Source organism: Notolabrus celidotus, chromosome 15 (genome assembly GCF_009762535.1).
Source record: "Notolabrus celidotus isolate fNotCel1 chromosome 15, fNotCel1.pri, whole genome shotgun sequence".
Taxonomy (NCBI): Eukaryota; Metazoa; Chordata; class Actinopteri; order Labriformes; family Labridae; genus Notolabrus; species Notolabrus celidotus.
The window spans coordinates 13,231,734-13,251,325 of NC_048286.1; the positions used below are offsets into that span (position 1 = coordinate 13,231,734).

Genomic DNA, 19,592 nt, shown 5'->3' on the forward strand with positions numbered 1-19,592 from the left:
ATATCAGCATGTAAACAACATTTCATTTCAACTCAATTAATTTATATTCCTACAAGAAATGTTTAACTTTGAGAGCAGCTTTTCTGCATAACAAATTTCACATAACCATGTCGAAAGTGCTGCATGCTGCGTCCTCAGTCTGCACAAGACGCGGTTGTGTATATGCAATGATGAATGGGCGCTGACAGACAGAGTGGGGCCCTGTTACTGTTTGTTTTGAAAAGCTAGATCATTTTTCTGAACTGTGCAAGTCAGCATCTCTGTGGCGATTGCGCCATCTGTCTGTTTGACATGCACCGCGTGTACTGTTTTTGACCATAATCCAGCGAAATGTGCCATCTAGTGGATTTTCAATGACAGTATAGCCTGTGAGGGGCGTCATAACTATCCCACATTGATGGACAATCAATCCGACTATGCTATCTGTATTACTTATTTATTACTGATGACTGAACTATATTCTGTACTCTGTGCAATAACGTGCAATACACTGCGCAATATCCCTGCAACTTCAACATATACAATACCTTCATTCCCAGTGCTTTTCTTTTCTTTTCTTATTTTATTCCTTCTTTCTATTGATATTTTGACTTTTTCATACTGTGTATTAGCATTGTGTAACAACTGAATTCCCTGAATAAGTTGCTTATTTCCCACATCCCTGTCAGGTCAGTGTGGCCACAAACTCCCTATTATGATAATTTCACTATAGATGGCCTTGGGGGGACAAAATTCAGTCTGCATGCCCTCACTTGTTGTGTTCTGTTGCTAGTTTGAGGCCATGATGCGAGCAACAGAATCCACAAAGTAGACCCTATAATGAACACTATCACCACCATGCTGGAAATTCTGTCACTTTTTTCTTCATTTGTTAGTGCAGGGGTATCAAACTGATTTTAGTTCAGGGGCCACATACAACCCAACTTGATCTCAAGTGGACCGGACCGGTAAAATCATAACACAACCTATAAATAACAAAAAACTAAAAATGTTCACATTTAATTACCTATCTTTTAAAAAAAAAACAGCTGTTGTATTTTTCACTCAAATGAGTCTGAAAGTGGGCCAAATGTTACTTTATATTCTTTAAGGACTGAAACCTGCTGTGAACACACCAAGCATACATGTTTCCCATTCACCTGACAGTGTGTAACAGCAAAAGAACAGATAGATTATAATAATTAAGAAGGTAAAGTTGACTATTATGGACCCCCCAGCTCCAGCATGAACACTTTGCTTGCTTGACAGTGTTGTATGCAGGGGTCCAAAATGTCTATGAATTTCCACCAGACTCCAAATATTATTTTTCCCACTTTGAGAAAAAACAGTCTCAGAGCGCTGTTCAGGTGCCCCCTGTCAGTCGTTTGATTGTAGGACAAATTTGAAACAGCAGTTACTTTTATAGAAAAATTGCAGTTCATATCTTCTCTGTAATTTTTTCACTTTGCAAAGTCATCCCATGGGCCGGATTGGAACTTCTGGCGGGCCAGTTTTGGCCCGCGGGCCTAATGTTTGACACCCCTGTGTTAGTGTGACAGAAACCAAACCTATTCACAACAAAACAAAAAAAAAAACCTGTAAAGTCTTTCCTTAAGTTGCTAGTCGGACCGTCATGGGAACACACATAAAAAGGCCGGAAGTCTTTACACCTCCACCTGTAGGCCGAACATTTGGCGGGAAAATGAACTTCTGCCCGAGCTGCAATGATACAGTAAGTTATCTACACAAGCTTCAGTCCTTTTACCTGCTGTGTTTGGGGCATACACTGTAGGTTTGGGGCTAATGTTGTCCATCGCCGACAGTCAGCTGCTAGCACATTGAAGTCATTTATCACAGTTTCCCTGTAATGTAAAAGGAAACTGGTTTACCACAGATAGTCGTCCAGTTCTGCTGTGTTAATTGCTAACACCTGGACTATTAAGTTCATCAACAGATATTACTGTAATGGCTTCTCATTTGGCTTCTTGGTTGTTGTATTGCTACTTTTTGTATGAATTTGTTATGTTGAACTGTAAGGCAGATAATTAACAGCTTAATTTATGCTGTGTTATTCAATTTAAAGTTTACCCCAGATAACTTCATCTGTTTTTCTTCAATGATTTTATTTGAAAACATCTTGCATTCATTGCTCCCTCACTGGAGCTGCATTGAAATTCCGCATTAGGCTATCAGTTTAAGTAAGAAAAAGTAATGTCTGTACACCAGTGTCAGAAGAAAGGGGGGAAAAAAATCATACATAAAGTGTGTAAAGCGTAGCAGCGTGCCTGCTATCTATCAGCAATGTTTATTTAATAATGAAATATTTCAATTTGTTTAGCAAACATATTCTCATTGCATAAAAAAATAGCTCTTTTGTGGTGATGTGTTCATTTAATCACAATCCAAATATTGACTCATATTGCTAAATGAAGTTCTAACTTAGCAGTTCACACCCATTTCACAACATATAATTTGTCATTGTGACATTCATTGTCTGTCTGAACATCATCAATAGATCCAAATGTGTATTGGAATCCACTTTAATTAATATTCTTTGTAAAGAGATATCATGTTTTCATACAGGAAAGATAAATAGATTGTGAAAGAGACATGATCCTCAATGCCACAGCACCATCAGTCCTGTCCTCATTTACAGAATAGGTTTTACAAATAGATCTTACAAATATAAATCAAATATTGTTGGCATGTGGAAGTGGTTGTAGTCTGTTAAAGAACATAGCACTCCTTCACCACTAGAGGGCACTGTTAGACCTTTAATACACACAACCCTGCATGTACCCTGCATTCAGCAGTTCACAAAGTATCACTGAGTTCTTACATCCCCTGGGTGAATATCCATCATAACATCAGCCTTGTGCATAGAGATACCATGAAACCTCGGGCTGTATTGATCATTTCTAAAATACTGTACTGACACAAGTGTTAAAGGCCCTTATACCATTTGTAGACTTGTTCAATGAGTTTAATCGCTCAACTTTTTCATGGCAATGGAAGAACCCAGTGGTATGCAGTTTTTAGGTGCATTTTGAAAATCCAAAGAACATGTGATTCTATTCTATAATTTTAGCACGGAAAAATAGACTCCACCAATACACTTCATGTGCACAATGTATCTACATTTAGCTTTGGCTTAGGATTACAGCACCACAGCCTGAAGATCTGTGCTCTGATGCCTTTCAGTAGACAGCCCGGGCAACAATAAAGAGTAGGAACTGCAGGTTCTCTGGCCCCAGTTAATCTGAGCAGCCCATCAGTCCCTGCAGCGCCGCAGTAGAGACTCCTGCCCTCGGTGAGAAACACTGAGCTTCCTGTGTTTGTGTGAAGTTTCCTACTCATGAAGTACTTCAGCACCTCATTGTGAGGCTTCATGCACATGACTGCTATTACTTCACAATGATTAAAGACAAACAGGCCAACATGCACCATCAATTTCCCCCACTGACACAGTACTATAGTCTCTTAGTGGATATAGCATTGTACAGTAGTGCCAGAATCTTGGCTCTAATAGTGAGAAGAGGGGTTTGGAGGAGAAATAGGACAAAGTTACGTGGATAGAAAGTGGAAGGAAAAGGACAGTCAGAGATAACAATAGGCTAATAAAAACGTAGTTGCCTGCGTATTTAGTGTTCTATGAAAACATGGAATTTACCTTTCATTTGGACAGATTCCCCTTCATTGACGTTTTTAAAAAACCCGACCTCTGCATGGGAAAGGATCAATCTTTTTGTTTTTTTGTACCATTTACATTTTGAGTCATTGCAGGGTAAAGCAATTAAAATGCCTGCCAAGCTATTTCAGGGGTGTCAAAGGCCCTGCTTGCCATAGTTGGTCTTGCTCAAACACACTCCTATATGCATATGTCACACACACAGAAATACAGAGGCAGGAAAGCATGATGATGTCATCTAGATGACTTTTTGAAAAAGGAAGGGAAAAAACTATACAATATGAAAACAGTAGAAATTGTTCATAATCCAGGAGATTGTCCACTTTAATGGTGCAGAAATGAAAAAGTTTTGTTTGATTTTTAGACCCTGAATTCCCCAGAAAACAATCAAATATATCAGCATTAGCAGCCGTGGTCAGATTAGGTGTGTGTTGATGAAGGATTTAGATAAGAGTGACTGCGTGAGGCCAGCGCTCAGCTTTCACACTGGGACCGCTCTCACTAATGGGACCGGGCTCTTATCAGAGGAATCAAAAGAGCTCCCTGAAGTTCACCTCGGTTTAATCACAGGCTTTTGGAAGACACAAAGCCCAGTGATGCAATCGCTGTAATAAGCTTGGTGACAAATAAATGAAGAAAACAGATTTATTTTATTCCATCCAGAGAGTGTTGATGAGTCAGAAGTGCGTCAAGTCTCTGAGAAATTTAATGAGGAAATAATTTGCACTGATCTTTATGCTTTCTGTCCTACAGCAGAAAAGATTGATGGCATTTTGCGTGAGGGTGTAGCTGCAGCCAAAAAACAGGTGAGCTTAGCACAAAGAAGAGGAAACCAGTCCTGGCCATTTTCAAAGGTAAAACAATGCAGCTTCTTGCACTTCAAAGCTCACTAATATATTATATTTCATTCAGTTCAGTCAGTGGAAAAAACAGTGTTAAAGCAACATGTTGTGGTTTTTGTGGGGGGATAATTGCGGTACTATTTCTTGGCTGGAAGCAGTGACAAGGGATGCTCTAAAGTCGAAAGGTAAGGGACACTCAGAGTGTTCAATAGATGTTGGCAAAATAATCTAAGATGATGAAGACTTGCACAGAGAGGGGTCGTCGTCAGAAAGGGCTGCTCCAGAAAAAAACAGACAGTTGCACTCCACTAATGACATTAAAACTGTGCTTTACCTTTTAGGGGCATTTTAAATCTCTTAGTTAATCAGATAGCGTGATGCATCATAATAAGATCGTCTTATAATTTAACAATTATCATAGCAGTGATGTTACCGTAAACTTTAGCCATGTGCCAGGTGTCTGGTATCTTGTCGAATCATGAGCTACCCTGATTCCCACCCCTATCTCTGTGTGTCTGCCTGTTTGTGCCTGACACTGACAGATATTTTTATCCAGCGTAAGTGTTAGTGCTCTGTGGTCAAGAGGGCAGGGCTGGTTGTGGTTGAGTCCATGGTTAGAGGAGGAGGAGGAGAAGGGGGTGGAGTGGGTTTGTGGTTGAGGCCTGGGATTGATGACTCTGTTATAGGTCGCGGAGTAAGAGCCCACCCGCGTGCCACAGCCCCCCAACATCAAACATGCCGTATTATGTTGATCTATGGAGATGGCTGGGCAGCACTTTCAACTGAGTCCGGCCAGGTCCATCAAAGGATTTATCTCTTCACAAGATTAAAGGGGGGCCGAGGCGTCTGCCAAACAAAGGCTAACTCTGAGGGTCAGTGCAGGTCCTGAACTGAGAGATTTACACTGAGACAGCCTTCAGGTCATAGCAAGACGCCCCCAAAGAATACATTTCAGGTTATGTGACGTCTGCTTTACATCTGACAGCTAATAATTTCAGTTAGCTGTTAGCTTGCAGATACTGATACCATAATTGTCTGCCATGATTGATAAAGTCATAGTTATGATTTTATTGTATGTAAATATTCAGATGTATCATCTGACGCCATAAACACATTAGCACATACTTTCTGTCAGACTGTAAGGCAGGCAGGGTTTAAGTAATTCAAAACCTCCTTTATATTTCTGACATGTTCCTGGCATCTTTCAGGATTCCACAGTAATGACGAAATCACTTTTTGGGAACATTAGGTCAGTTATTTTTTCGTATTTCCTTTTAAATAGCAGGACGGGTTCTATAGTTAATCTTGTGTGTGAAAATCTGGAGCGCTTTTGCACAGATTCATGTCACATCCAGTGACTTGTTCCTGTTGCTTTGACCTTTGCACTCCTTCCTATTAGTCATTTGTAATGTTTTTAGTCTAGGAATGTAGGCCTGTTTCACTGCTGCAGTTAAAGTTGGATGCTTTGGAAAATTTAGAAGCTGGAAGCCAAAAAAAAAATCTGCAGAATATCCTTTGTGGATGAGAATCTAAATATTAATTATTAATCATGTAGTCATCATCTTTCATTTGCTCTTGCAGTGCACACAAATGCAGACATGAAAACAATTTGGCCACAACTCTCTTTCCAAGAATTTCCTTCTTTTGTTTTCTTTTGGACAAGTTTGCTCCTTCTTAAGAATATTATCCTGTGTTTTTAGTAACATACTTTGCTGTTTTTGTTCCGTCTCGCAATGAAAACACTCATTTATATTCATTTGGAATGGAGTGGGTGAGAGACATGAAGTGGGCTTGTGGCGAGATACGATCGAGAGCAGTGACAGGGGAGACGTGGTCTCTCACACGTTAGCATCGAGGCTTTAAACACTTTAAATCAGGGTTAAACATTTGTAGGAATGCACCTTCACATACCTTGTAGTTCACTTCACATGGGAATATTTGTCTCACTTACAAAAATCTGTGCCTCAGAGTGTTGGGTGATGGTAATGGAGGAGTGAGAAGAAGGGAAGAGAAGACTTTTATTTGAATTCTTGTGTTCTTCTAAAGCAGTAAATCCATTAAAGAAGAAAAACGTGACCCGCACTGACATCTTTACACCTCATGATTCAAATAACTACTCGGCTGTTTTGATTGGCAGGCTGCTAGTCATTGTCTTCTTCTAGATAACATTGAGCACGATTAAAGAATGCAGCTGAGCTATTTACTACGTGCATAGTTTTAGAAATAAACACAAGAAAGCAGAATCAAATTCTGCACACTCCAAACTTCAAATAAAGCAGTGCACTGAGCAAATATCACTGTCTTTATTCCTTGAGCGTGTGTATGTGTGTAAATGTGTGTGTGCATGTCTGTCTGTTGACATATCTGTGCATGCACATTAGCACATTGTTGCTACGTGCTGCACCACCAAGCCTCGCCCATAGTAGGAGGAGAGTACAGGGCAGGGTCAACACTGTGTGAGCCAGAAGAGACGCTGTGCCTGGCACCACCACACAAACACACACACACCCACACACACTCTTTCTCACAGACACACACACACACCGTAGACAGGCAACCTTGGGAATCAAAGCCAAAGCAGAACAGAATGTACATTAAGGAGGTCGTCTCTCCTCCTCTCTTCTCCTTATTTCTCTCTCTGCACCGTCCATCCTAACTGCATGAAGAGGCTTAAAAGGTTCATTTAATTTCTGTGCTGAGGTGCAAATTCATGTCTTTCTAATTTATATTACAAGTAATTTTCTAACCATAAAAGTGACTCCAGTAGCACTTTACTACAATGTTTGTTTCTCTACATGAAGAGCTTTTAAAGGTTGAAGAGCAGAGTGCTATAGTCAAGCCCTCACCCTGTTGCGCCCTTCCTCCTTCAGTCACTGTCAAATAGTTTAAGCGTTGGAGGTCACATGGCTAAACTCTGCCTTGTAAACACCCATGGCACAGTTTTATCTTTGTGTTAAATGTCCTGCGTTAACAGTGCACCCAATGAGTAGCAGATGAGAGGAGTTAAGTTTTTAAGCTACATGGTGGTGGTGTGCATGTGTCGGGGTCGGCTGTGCTGTCATGTAGGACTTGGAAGATGTATTGCAGGTTTTGGGGGAATTCAGAATTAGCATGTGTGTTAAATGTTTTAGCAGTGGAGGTAACCAACCATTAACTATATAAAGGATGGATAACGTGACAGCCCCCTAAAAGGGAAGACAAAATATTTAGAGGTCCCCCTACTGACTGGTTGCACTGCAGATCATAGACCCTGCCTATTCCATGTTAACAGATGGGACATGTGTGAACAACATACTTAACAACAAGACAGAAAGGACACAACAAGACAGTAAGGACAATAAATATATAAACCTAAACACAGATCCAAAAAATCTAAATAAAAATAAAAATACTATCTGTACAAAGAAAGGTAAAGAAGTACTTTTAAAGACATGCAATACGTCTAAGCAGAGTGCACATTTAGTGGATGAATATAATAATAAGATAGATTATGGGAGAATTTACAATATTGCACATTGATATTGAGGTATTGCACCGGAAATCAAAGTATTACACATGTATGTGATCAGTCACAGGAGTCTTTTGTTGGCATACACATTTTCAGCATAAAATCTGTCAGTATGGTTCGTTCTTGCCATGCTGATTAATGTCAAAGTATTTATATTTTAGTTTTAAGATGATTTTGATTAGTTATATATTGCTTTAAAAAAAGGTTGTAACGCGATGACGGACTGCTCTGCCGACAAATGTGGCCCCATTTGCACTGTGTGCACTGGATTAGCAGAGCTGAGGAGGAACGGCAGGAGGAAAAACGTGCAATAGTTATACTAGAACAACTGATCTTTCTTTTCTTTTTCTTTGTTCTAATGTGTGTTTTGGTAGGCGGGAGAGACGAGACGTGACTTTTGCGGATCCCTACACTGCAGACTGGCTCAAAAATAAATAAATAATAATAGTGCAACAGGTCAGGGCAAGACTTTACCGTAGACTATTCTCCTGCCAGCCAATTTGTCCTGTCACATTCTGGAATTCTGGCCATAGAGACATTATAAGCTTTGAATAGCCATACATACCTAATAACCCTTCATTTATCAGAAATAAGATACACAAAACCAGCCAACTGCTCTGAGAGGGAGAGAGAGAGCGACCCCTATCATAAAATCATTTACCAGTGTTTTTACACATGTAGGATAATGGAACTGTCCAATCATTTCATTGTGTGTTTTATATGTTTTTATAATGCAAATGTTATACTATATAATGTCCCATGAGTGTCAGAAAAGACATTCGTTTTCAATGTTGTTTCAATGTATATTTCCATCAATAAAGCCAGCTCAAGCTGCAGAGTCCTCCTCATTCCTCTTGTAAGTGAACGTGGTGTAAATTTTTCAAGACTTCATCCTGTTCAGCTTGTGGGGACTGTAATTCTGGTTGATGCCGTGCTCGCAGATTGTGGATTCACTCCTGCATCTCCTGAACGTTGATCCATCTTCCGCCAGCACAGGAGTCACCTTTTATTGTTTTCTTCTGACTGCAGTTAAATTTCGACTTTATTTCGTCTCTGCTAACTTTTGGTTTAACCTTTTAAATAGTTATATAGTAGAGCTCACATCAATTTAAGCTTGTGAGATTGTAAAATCTCTTGTTTCGAGATTCCTCTGTAGGCCGCCAAACCTTACTGAAAGTCTACCTCCAGGAGTTGGCGATGGTAATGTGTTGAACGTGGTTTTCACAGACGGTAGCTGAAAGGTTTCAAATGGCTCCACTATAAAAATGGCATAGTGTACTGCTTTTACTGTAAAGCCTTTGGGAGGTTGCAGGTAACACTGTGTAGCCAGTATATTGTAGTTGTGGTGCTCCTAAATTTTTGCTGGTGCTCCTAAGTTTTTGAGGTTGGGAGCACCAGTGCTAGCTAGTAATGAACTTCATTTCCACCTCCGACATCGGACAAGGAATTCAGCCCTGTCATGCCTTCAAGCTCACCACCTCTCCCAACAACTCAGCATTGTCCCCCTATTCTTCCTGTTATGGATCCTTGCTGCTGTTGATGAGAAAGGGTTGGGGGAGAGAAGAGAAAACACAAGCAGCAGATTTCAGGCATTCTACAACGCATTAGGTCATGAGAATTGGAGCTTGTGCTGTTTAAATGATGAAATGGCTCACCAAAGGGACCTTGTTCGAGGTCCACACAATTGGTCACCAAGAGGTCATCTCCAGCCAAGAGAGGAGAAGGAATGATAAATACACTCGGCTCCGCACAATTATTAGATTTCTGTCTTCTTGTTTTTTCTCTTGCTCAAGAGTAAATGAAGTTGTTCGTGAGGCCTGTTTGGGTTTCGAACATGAGCTTTGTCTTGGTGTGGGAATTTGAATGTCACAGACACACAGAGAGCGACGAGGGCCAGAGAACGAAGAGGTCGTATCCAGACATCAGAGCTATTTTTGTTTGTAGAAATTCAGAAGTGGTCCTGTTACCCTGGAGGCAGCTCGTGTTTTCCATATAGCTCAGCGACTTGGCAGGCCTCTACAGGGGCAGTTTCACATTGAGCCCCCTCCTGTCCCTCCCTGCGTCTAGCTCCTCTCTCCCTCATGCATCTCCCCCACCCTTCTCCCTTCCTCCCTCTATCCTCCCACCATCCTCCTCTCACCCCCAGCAGGAAAACGCTCGTGGCCCGCAATGGAGACAGCCTGACTGCGCAGGCGGCCCGGCAGATGCACTGGAGATAAGTTTGTGTGCGTAAGCTGGGCCGCGACCCTTGGCGGCAGGACATTGACCAGATCCTGTCAGTGAGAGGGCAAGAGCCGGCCCTAGCACCTCTCCTGCTCATTTGCTTCTATGCTGCACCCCCTCCCCCCTCCCCATCCTACTGTCTCCATGCCTGGCTTCCCCAGCAGCCAAGCAAGGGCCAGAGGGGCGGACAGGCCCCCTGGAGCCAAGACTTTCCTCTGGGATCTGAGACTCCATCCCTTTTCTCCCCGACACCTCCTGTATGCACTGCAGAGGTGCCACAAACACAGTCAAAACTTCACCAAGCACACAATAGGTCCCCAAGATAACTTCCCCTGTCCCACGGAAAGATAATGGATAGTTGTGGCAGACTCTGCAACAGAGATGCCGAGCTGCTTATGAAAACACCATCGGTCATGCTACATCAGCACTTTTTGGTTTCTTTTGTCCCAAGAGTGGTTCTGGAGGAAACACCTCGGCTGGAAATGTGAATGATTTGTCATGTAGGAGATCGCTGGTGGCTTCAAGTGGGAACACGAAGAGAAAGTGTCTTTGATTTTTGTGTAGTCAGGGATTTTCCCCAGCAAGAATAGTATGCAACAGAATTTCTTCCTTTCCTAAATCCTTATTTCAGAGCCAGTGGAGCCGAGCGGAAAGATATGAAAAGTCATCATTAGATCATAAAAAGCAAAAACCTGGACTACTGGAATAAATTCTCTAATAAGCATGATTGCTCTTTTACAGTATAGTCTTTTGCCTTTGCCCTGAGTGCCAAGCAATGCTTTGACTTCCTGACTCTGTTTAAGTGCCAGGCCCTAAAGGACCATGGGCAGAGATGAAAGAACTGGCACAACTTGAAAAGCCATGGAGACATATCGATAATGTAGCTGCTTTGAAGTACAGATAATTAAGCTTTCACTAATTTTCTCCTCCTGGGACTATATTTAAACCACTGTGTGCTGGACGGCATCATTCAGAACTCGCCTGCAAACCAGTGGCAAATACTCTGTAACACAAGCCTGAGTTCCATGAGTTTTTGCAAATGCCATAATTAAGAGGCAATTCAGAGCAGTCTTCTTCAAACAATGAGCGCTTCAACTTCACTTCCCCAAAATATAAATAGAACCTTAAATTGCAGACTCATTCATGTCCCTGTATTTTACAACAAAGGTGCTTGTGATTCAAAACAAAGTATGCAAGAGGTATTATAAATCCATACCTTCTTCTGCCCTGAATCAGACCTATCCCCAGAGTTCATTTCTCACCAGAGGAGCAACTCCCACACAAAGCAATAAGAAGCTGAGCCCAGCTACTCATAGCTGTGAGGTTAAACCTAGTTTGTCATCAGATTCTGGTGGGAGGGATGGATGAAGGCTAGTGCGTAGAGGAAACAGGCCGGTTCACATGCAAGCAGGGACTGACTCCTACTGACACCTCTTCTTAGAAATTTCATCATCAATTCCCTTTAAAACCAGAGGCTTCATGTCTTTCGGCACTCTTACTCCTCCTGTGCTTAACTCTCCAGAGATAATTGATTGTGTGGCAACTTTTAGGCATCATCCCTCTACACCTAAGACCCACAACTTATCTGGGGGAAAAGTTGTTTTTAACCTAAAGAGAGAGGTTTTATCAGCTTATTAAAACTTGTGTTTTACAAAGTACACTACAAGGTCTTTCTTTCCCTCTATTTTCCTGGACTTCTTCTTTGTTGCACATGTTCTTTGTCCCAATATAAATGATGGTACTATACAAAAATATATATATTAAAGACAGACCCTTTCTTCTAAATTGTTTCACTGCTTGCTAATATTGATTTTGTTTCTTTTGTAAAACTGTTTCTTTTTATTTTATTTCTTTCTTGTATGTTTGTATAACTCTTTTTTCTTTTCTGCTTTTTTTTTTTTATTGTATTTTTACTTTTACATGTTTGAAATAAAGTCATCAAATCAAATCAAATCTTTGTAGAATTCAAAAACTGTCCAAAGTCTCTGAAATGAACAAGAACTGACAGAACGAAAGTAAAGGTTTGTACAAGCCATTGCAGATGTACAACACCTTACAATGACGCCAAGAAAAACTCCCAGCCAGTAGTAGGTGTGGGTTTTGGTGACTCAGAGCTGCACCTGTCCACCAGCAGCAGATCAATGACTCAACAAACCCCACTTAGGGTTTAGAGGTATTGCTCATCCAAATAATGTTGGGCTAGTTGTTGTAAAGTGACTCTGGTCACTAAGTCGAGGTCCAACAGCTGGGTGCTGAAGAAACAAAACATAAAGTAATGTAACACCTAATAGTTGCTTGTTTTATCCTATCCAGTGTATCATAATGCACACAGTCAACTTTTCTTTGCTTTCAGTTGAATAGTTTGATAAAAACTTAAATGATAAACAGAAATACTCTTTCATAAACATTAAGTGTTTATGTAAACATGTGGGTGTGACATCACCCTCTGCAAAATGTACATATGCTACACATCTATGTCCTTTAACTTTGGGAAAAGACAGCACTGTAAGTTGATGATTATTGTTGCTGTCAGGGTAAAGATTCAGGCCAGTCCATGGCACTTCATTTCAGGTACGTTTGTTTAGTGTGTTTGTGCATGTTGTGAAAGAAAATGAGTTTTGACTGATCACAGTTCAATGCAATCTTGGGTCCCATCAGGCTAACGGTGTATCTGTAGGCCCTGATCCATAATCCAAAGCGGTAAAAAACTTCTGTTTTGCATGCATACGTCTGTGTAGAAACTTTGTGCTAAACTTAATTGGATAATTGCTGGTAGATTTTGGGATAACAGCACATCAGATGCCATCCTGATCATTTTGCTCGCCCCTCTGTCTTTTTCCCTGAGTACAGCCAATACCTGCTGAAATGCATGGTGAACAAACGCTTACGGATTGTCATTATTATTCGGAATCTGTAAGTTTAGAGCTGACAATCCAATGAAAAGTAAAGTCACAGCTACGATTTGTGACTCCTTTATAGTCTTCTCTAACAGTGTCCACATCAAAAGAAAAGTTATTATGATGTCTGATCATTAAATTTGAAATCGTTAAACAAATGGAACCGAAAGGATTTATGAGGCATTAATGACACCAAAAAGAACGTCCAGCCCAAGCAAAATTCCAGCCAACTACGTAAAGCAATGGAGTCATCTCTATGAAAACTATCCCCATCACACCCACGGCATGTCACTGATGAAGAGTTATTAGGTCTTAGAGGTGCATTAGGAGGACCACGTGGAGCTGAAAAACTCAGCTACAGTGCTCATCAGGTCTGAAGGAACAATGTAATGTTGTGTCCAGCCACACTCCCTGCTGCATCGGGCCGTGAACTTCCTGTTGCATTGCACAATATGTAAGAGGCTGAGATCCAGAGTAAATATTGTCATAACATGATTCACCCAGAAAATCTTAAGGACACTGGTGGTGAGAGTGGTGTGACCAAAAGGAATTGACTCTATCGTCAGCATGCTGCTGTAACAGTAACTGTGAAGAAACAATGACAGCTTATTGAGTGTTTTTCTGCTTAATGTAAGGAGACTCACTTCAGAGTATGATCTTTACAGCTCTGTTTTTGCCAGACAAAGGGTCCTGTATTGTATTTCCACTTTGCTTTTCTATACTTTGACACCTTACCTGTACAAGAGAAATAATCAGCATTTGACATTCCCACTATTTTACACATATTACCTACAAACCACGAATCATTGTATGAGCTATGATGCATTGTTATAGATTTAAATGACAGTACTGGGTGTGTTTGTGTTAGACTATATATAACGTACATGAAATATCGGCCAGCTTACGCCATAGGTAAGAGTTCGTAAACAAAGTCCCTGTGTTCTAGATTATGGAAGTGTTTGCCAAAGCACTTTCCTTTGTCATAATATACGAAAAGTAGGATAGACCCAAATGCAGACATGTAAGGTGGCAGAGTGGTTTCAATTATTTAGCAATACTTATAATCAGGAACAGTTATGCTGGCAGGGCAAAAACAATGCCCGGGAGAGCAAGGTAACAACAAGAGAAAACTGTGGAAGTAATAAAAACACAAAGACTGATACATTCAGCGTGGGCACAGGTTAGGGACTGAGGTGCAGGCTGGGAGACCAGAGGGAAATCTTGGATGAAGGGAATAAAGAGAGTGGCAGGATCGGGTATAATTAGTAAGGTCTGAGGTCGTCTTGCTAAAAATAACAGTGAAGGACAATGGGAGTTGAGATGTCATTGAAGACAAAAACAGAGAGGTAGGTAGTCATTGATCTATCACACCTCACATGTGTATGAATTTCTTTGTCAACTACAGCAGATAAACAGTTTTGGCTCAACTTTGACCGTCATTTTGTCAGTTTTTACTGACAAAACTTTCAGTTTCAATTAAAGCTTTTTAAACCTTTTTTGGTATAAAATCACTTCTATAAAGGATCTAAACACTTTCATCCACTGCTGCTGGTCTGTATCAAGTCCAGCCCTGATTGGTTTTTCATCTTTAGTCAGCCTCATGTGGATATGCATTCATTGACCATTCATATCCACCCACTGAGATGAAACATGCTGTAATCGTTGCTTTGTTTTGTATTCTACTGTCACAAAAAGGAATAGTGCTTTTTGTGATGCATTGTTATGCTTTAACTCATATAACTTCACTCTCAATTATCATGTGAAAAACCATGTTCTTGAGGGAGTGTCTTGTTACGATTAGTGCTTTAACAGCACCATTCTTCAGCACGGCGCTCAGTGGTCAAGGGAATACGTTTTCAGTTCTTAGGAGCTCGTCTTTCAGCACAAGCTGATTTTTGCAACAGGTCGAAAAGATTGAGTCAATATTTTTAAAATGTTGAGGGACTTCCCAGATTAGAAGATCAGCTATGCTTAAGTTGTATCTGTCTCAAACTCTTCTGAGACTGAGTGAGTTACATTAATGTGACGAATGTCTTATATTAGTAGTGTTTATGGCTGAACTAGAAACACTCCAGGCATCTTTTATTTTGTTTGTATAAAAAGAGACTATAAATTATTCATAGTCTCAGAACAGGTAAACTATAACAACTGAAAATGGGATTATCTTGATTCATGCTGTGAGGTTATTTTTAATATTATTTATATATATATTTTAAACTGTATTTAAACAGATAATACCCATTGAGATCAATCCCCTCTCACAAGGCTGACGTGGTCAACAGGTCAGCAGCATCCATCATAATAAATATCACGTGCTGAACAGTCCGCATATAAATGTAACAAGATACAAGGCAGCCCAAGGTTGAAATAAATCTCAACTAACTGCTGTACTGTCATTTTTAGATCGAAACTGGTTGATCTCCAGTGCTAACTTGGTATCTCATGCGCACCAGATACTTTCCAAAAAAAAATTTCTGCACATGTCACTTTAGGGGCTCCGTAGAAATGACAGGCAGAGGGCAGAAAACAGCAGATCATCCAGGTTAATTCTTGCGCACCACATGAATGGCAAAAATACTAAAAAAATTATAGAAAACAAGCCAGATCAAAAATATAAAGTTAAATGATGACTCAAATAAAATGAAATGCAGTATGTAATTTCACAACAGAGGGTCTCTTTAGCAAAACAATAACCCATGGCGTAGTTTGATGATGTAATGAAGATGCATGGGATCATGGGAGTTGTTGTTGTCAATGTTAAATTACCATCACAGATGATAGTCTCACATAAAGGTGAAAATCAATTCCAGTCACAAGGAAGATAGTCAAAGTTGAATCAGCCACAGCTAATATACACTAGCATAGTGGTCCACTGGCTTCCCTTAATTTAAACCTCTGACATAATAACCAGTCTTTCCTGTGTTTCTCCTGAAGATATGCAACCAAATGAAATGCACCTTTACTTTAAGCAATATCGTGGATTTTTCTGAGCTTTAACACTGTCAGAAACATCTTCAGTAATGTGTTTACAGCTCAAAAAATGTACTGCATTAGTCAAGTGATTTTTTGGCAAATTCTAAGCAAAGTTACTCATTATATACCTTTTAAGGAGTTGGTATCAAACCTGAAAGATCCTTGCCATTAACACCCATAAGCCATCTAACATATGTATGAGACAATGCCTGCCATCTATTGTTGAAGATATTTAGTAATATAGATAATGCAAACATGCACTTCTAATCTTTCCTTCAGTAAAACCCTGAAATATCCTAACATATTTTCACTCTCGCTACAGCAAATTCCAGGTCAATAGTAAAAACAGGGTCAGAATAGGCACAGTCCTGGCAGCCACCAGCCCTTCAGTCAAACTATATATCAAGAAAGTCAACTGACGTCCACATCCGCTGACTAAACATGGAGTGGGTAAAATATTGTTCTCTGCTGTTTACTCCACATACTGGCCACCCTTTAATCTCTAATCCCTCTGTGAGCCCTCAGACAACACAGGCCAACGGACCCATTGTATGGAATTCCACGTCCCCCTCTCAAGGTGTGTGATTAACCCCTACTGTACATAAGAGCAAACAAGGCATCAAAGGCAGCCACAAAAGGGTGTCTGCAGGTGACAGGTCGGCGAGAGGTGAAGGGTCGGTCGCAGGCTGGTGGAGCAAGCAGTCTGAGTGGGAACAGAGAAAACAATCAAAGCAGAAAAGCTGGTTGGCTGAGAGAGAGACCGGGTGAGAGTCTTAACAATTGATTTCTCACTCCTCCATCAGAGCTGAAATTAAACCTTTGCCTTTTTAAAACAAATAGTCCCAATGTGCCTGATGAAAAATGACCCAACAAACCCTGCTGCTGCTCATTGTGTGATAAGGTGAACAAGACGTATTCATCAAAGGATTGGCTAAGTAATCGCTGAGTCTGAAAAAGGCAACGATATTAAGAGGTTGTACTTTATTTGTCTTGCTTCAAGAAAAACAATCTTCAGTATAAAATACATTTAATATGTAAAGTACATGAATCAAATCCTATATCAATACAAATTGCCTGTGGTGTTGAAAACACAGGAATGCAAAGGCTAACATGACATAAAACATGTGTCTTTGTTCCCATAACTCTCCCTCAGGTTTCACACAATTTCTGAAAAGCATTTACTTTCATTTATCCTAATAATGCAACTTTGGTTTCACCAGTCTATTTATGCACTGCCCCTTTAAAAGCCTCAAGTACAACTACTTTTGGACACACCAAACAAAACAAATATTATACATAAATAAAGCTTTGGTATTGTGATCGTGCCGATGTTACAGGCGGAACACATGCATGTGGCACTTGGTTCCAGTCCCTTAGAGCGCTAAGGGACTCATGTTGAGTGTAAACAGCCAAACAGCTGCTGTCAGTCTGCATTTTCATATCGTACACAGTAGTATACATATATGAATATAGTATATATGTCTAGTATATAGGGATGCACTCTCAGCTGGTCCTCGCCCTTCTCAGTCTCTTTTGTCAGGGTTGAATGTGTCCCTCTGACAACACCCTTGGCCTCAGCCTGGCCCCCCCAGTAAAATTGGTCTAGAACCGTCACTGGTGAGCATAACCACTCCAGCATTTCTGGTGATTTTTAAATAATTAAAGAAAAGTACGACTGCCACAAAAATAGACCTGAGATTACGTTACATTTCTGTATCATGACCTAAAAATGTACTATGTAGTGCCACTTGCAGTGTAACTTCTAAGTCTCAAATCTATCTTTTTTTGACTAAGTGTACATGACCTCTACTGTTATGCTAAGGATAAGATAAGCATTTCTAAAAAAACTAAAATTGACCTCAAGCTGAGGGTAGGTTAGTGCTTATATTCCTAAAAGTACTTGTTACAAGAGCATGACATACAGTTGCAAGTATCTGTGTATTCATTGTAGGGTGATAGATCTATTTAGCAGGTGTTGACACCCATGTGGAGGCAGGTTGATGTTACTTTCTGTAAACAGAGTCACCACAAACACACTCACTCCTCTAACCACCAACAGAGATTTCACAAAGACCACACAAACTGTATTTACACCTTGCATTGCTTTGCGTAAACACGCTGCTATTAATTGACTTCATGCTGTTTGTGTTCTACTCCATGCTGCTGTAGTGGGATTTGGGGAACAAAGATACTTTAGCTCCCTCCTCCTCCTACTCCTCCTCCTCCTCCTTCACTAATTGAGTGATTCAGAACAGGGCTCAGACACGCCGCCCCTGTGACTCTATCTGACTTGGATATTATCGGAGTGGCTGTCAGACAAGGGTCCAGAGCGCCTTGAGAGGAATGCAGCCTACGACTGTGGGCCAGCAATAGACCCTCTTCTGCAACTGCAGACCTTCAGCCCTCCCCACCCCCACCCCACAGCCCCTTATTCCCCCAAACCACCTCAGGCCAATCAGTCAAGAGGACCCCAGGGCCCATTTTCAAAAACAATCACTCTCTCTAAGTAGTCAAGAGGTGCCAGGGCTAATTATAAACAAACTATTGATGTTCTAGCAAAGGATTGTGCTAGACTGTGCCAGTGTGGTAAATGTTTGTGTGTCTATGTGTGTGAGGGTCACAGGAAGGTTCTGCTTGACAGAGGATTGGATTGCCCATTTAACAGACCTCACCCGAAGTGAACGCTCCACGAAGTTGGCCATGAACTCTGAATGACAAGTGCCTCTCTGAAACAGATAACGAAAAACTAAGTTTCTTACCCAAAATTCTGATAAAGATGTTTATGCATTTTTATCAAAGTTCAGTTAACCCGTATTAGAATTGGGTCATTTTAAGCTACATGCACTCAAGACTGGTGCACACAATGTATCAACAAAGTTTGGTGTGTATTGCACTTTCAATACAATTTTTGTCATCTAAAAAGTGAGCTGCATCTTGTACACTGGAGCGGCGAATTAACCAGTATTGTTACTGGTGCAGAGACATGTATTTTTTTATGTTATGATATATTACCCAGAGGTTGCACATAGAAAAGCAGTGCAGGGATGTGAAAAGCATGCTGGGTATACCGTAAGACAGACCCGTCTAGAGGCAACCACTTTTCTTTTCTTTTTTAAGATATATTTTTGGGCTTTTTTTGCCTTTTATTAGATAGGCCAGCTAAAGAGAGACAGGAAATGTGGGGAGTTGAGAGTGGGGGAAGCCATGCAGTCAATGGGCGACCGGCCGGGAGTCGAACTGGTGACCTCTGCAACCAGGACTATAGCCTCCATACATGGCACACTTGGACCGCTAGGTCACCAGCGCCCCGAGGCAACCACTTTTCAATGGCTTTCCTCCCTCGCTAGGTCATAATCATGCATTTAGAAAGTACTGTGGTATACTTTTCAGCAAATAAAACTTGTGGAGTGCTGGTTTGAGCTCACTGCCATACAGGTGGCAAGGGCAGAAACAAGTATTACCAGAAAAGGCTACACAAGTGC

The 19,592-nt window shown here is 40.8% G+C and overlaps 1 long non-coding RNA gene across 1 annotated transcript in view; it reads left to right on the forward strand.

The window, feature by feature from the left end:
- Window positions 1–1,641: 1,641 nt before the first annotated feature.
- LOC117826800 overlaps window positions 1,642–19,592 on the forward strand; it is a 31,282-nt gene continuing 13,331 nt past the window's right edge. The window contains exons 1-2 of the long non-coding RNA XR_004634093.1: window positions 1,642–1,711; window positions 4,421–4,521. This is a non-coding gene — a long non-coding RNA (uncharacterized LOC117826800). The remainder of the gene's footprint in view (window positions 1,712–4,420; window positions 4,522–19,592) is intronic.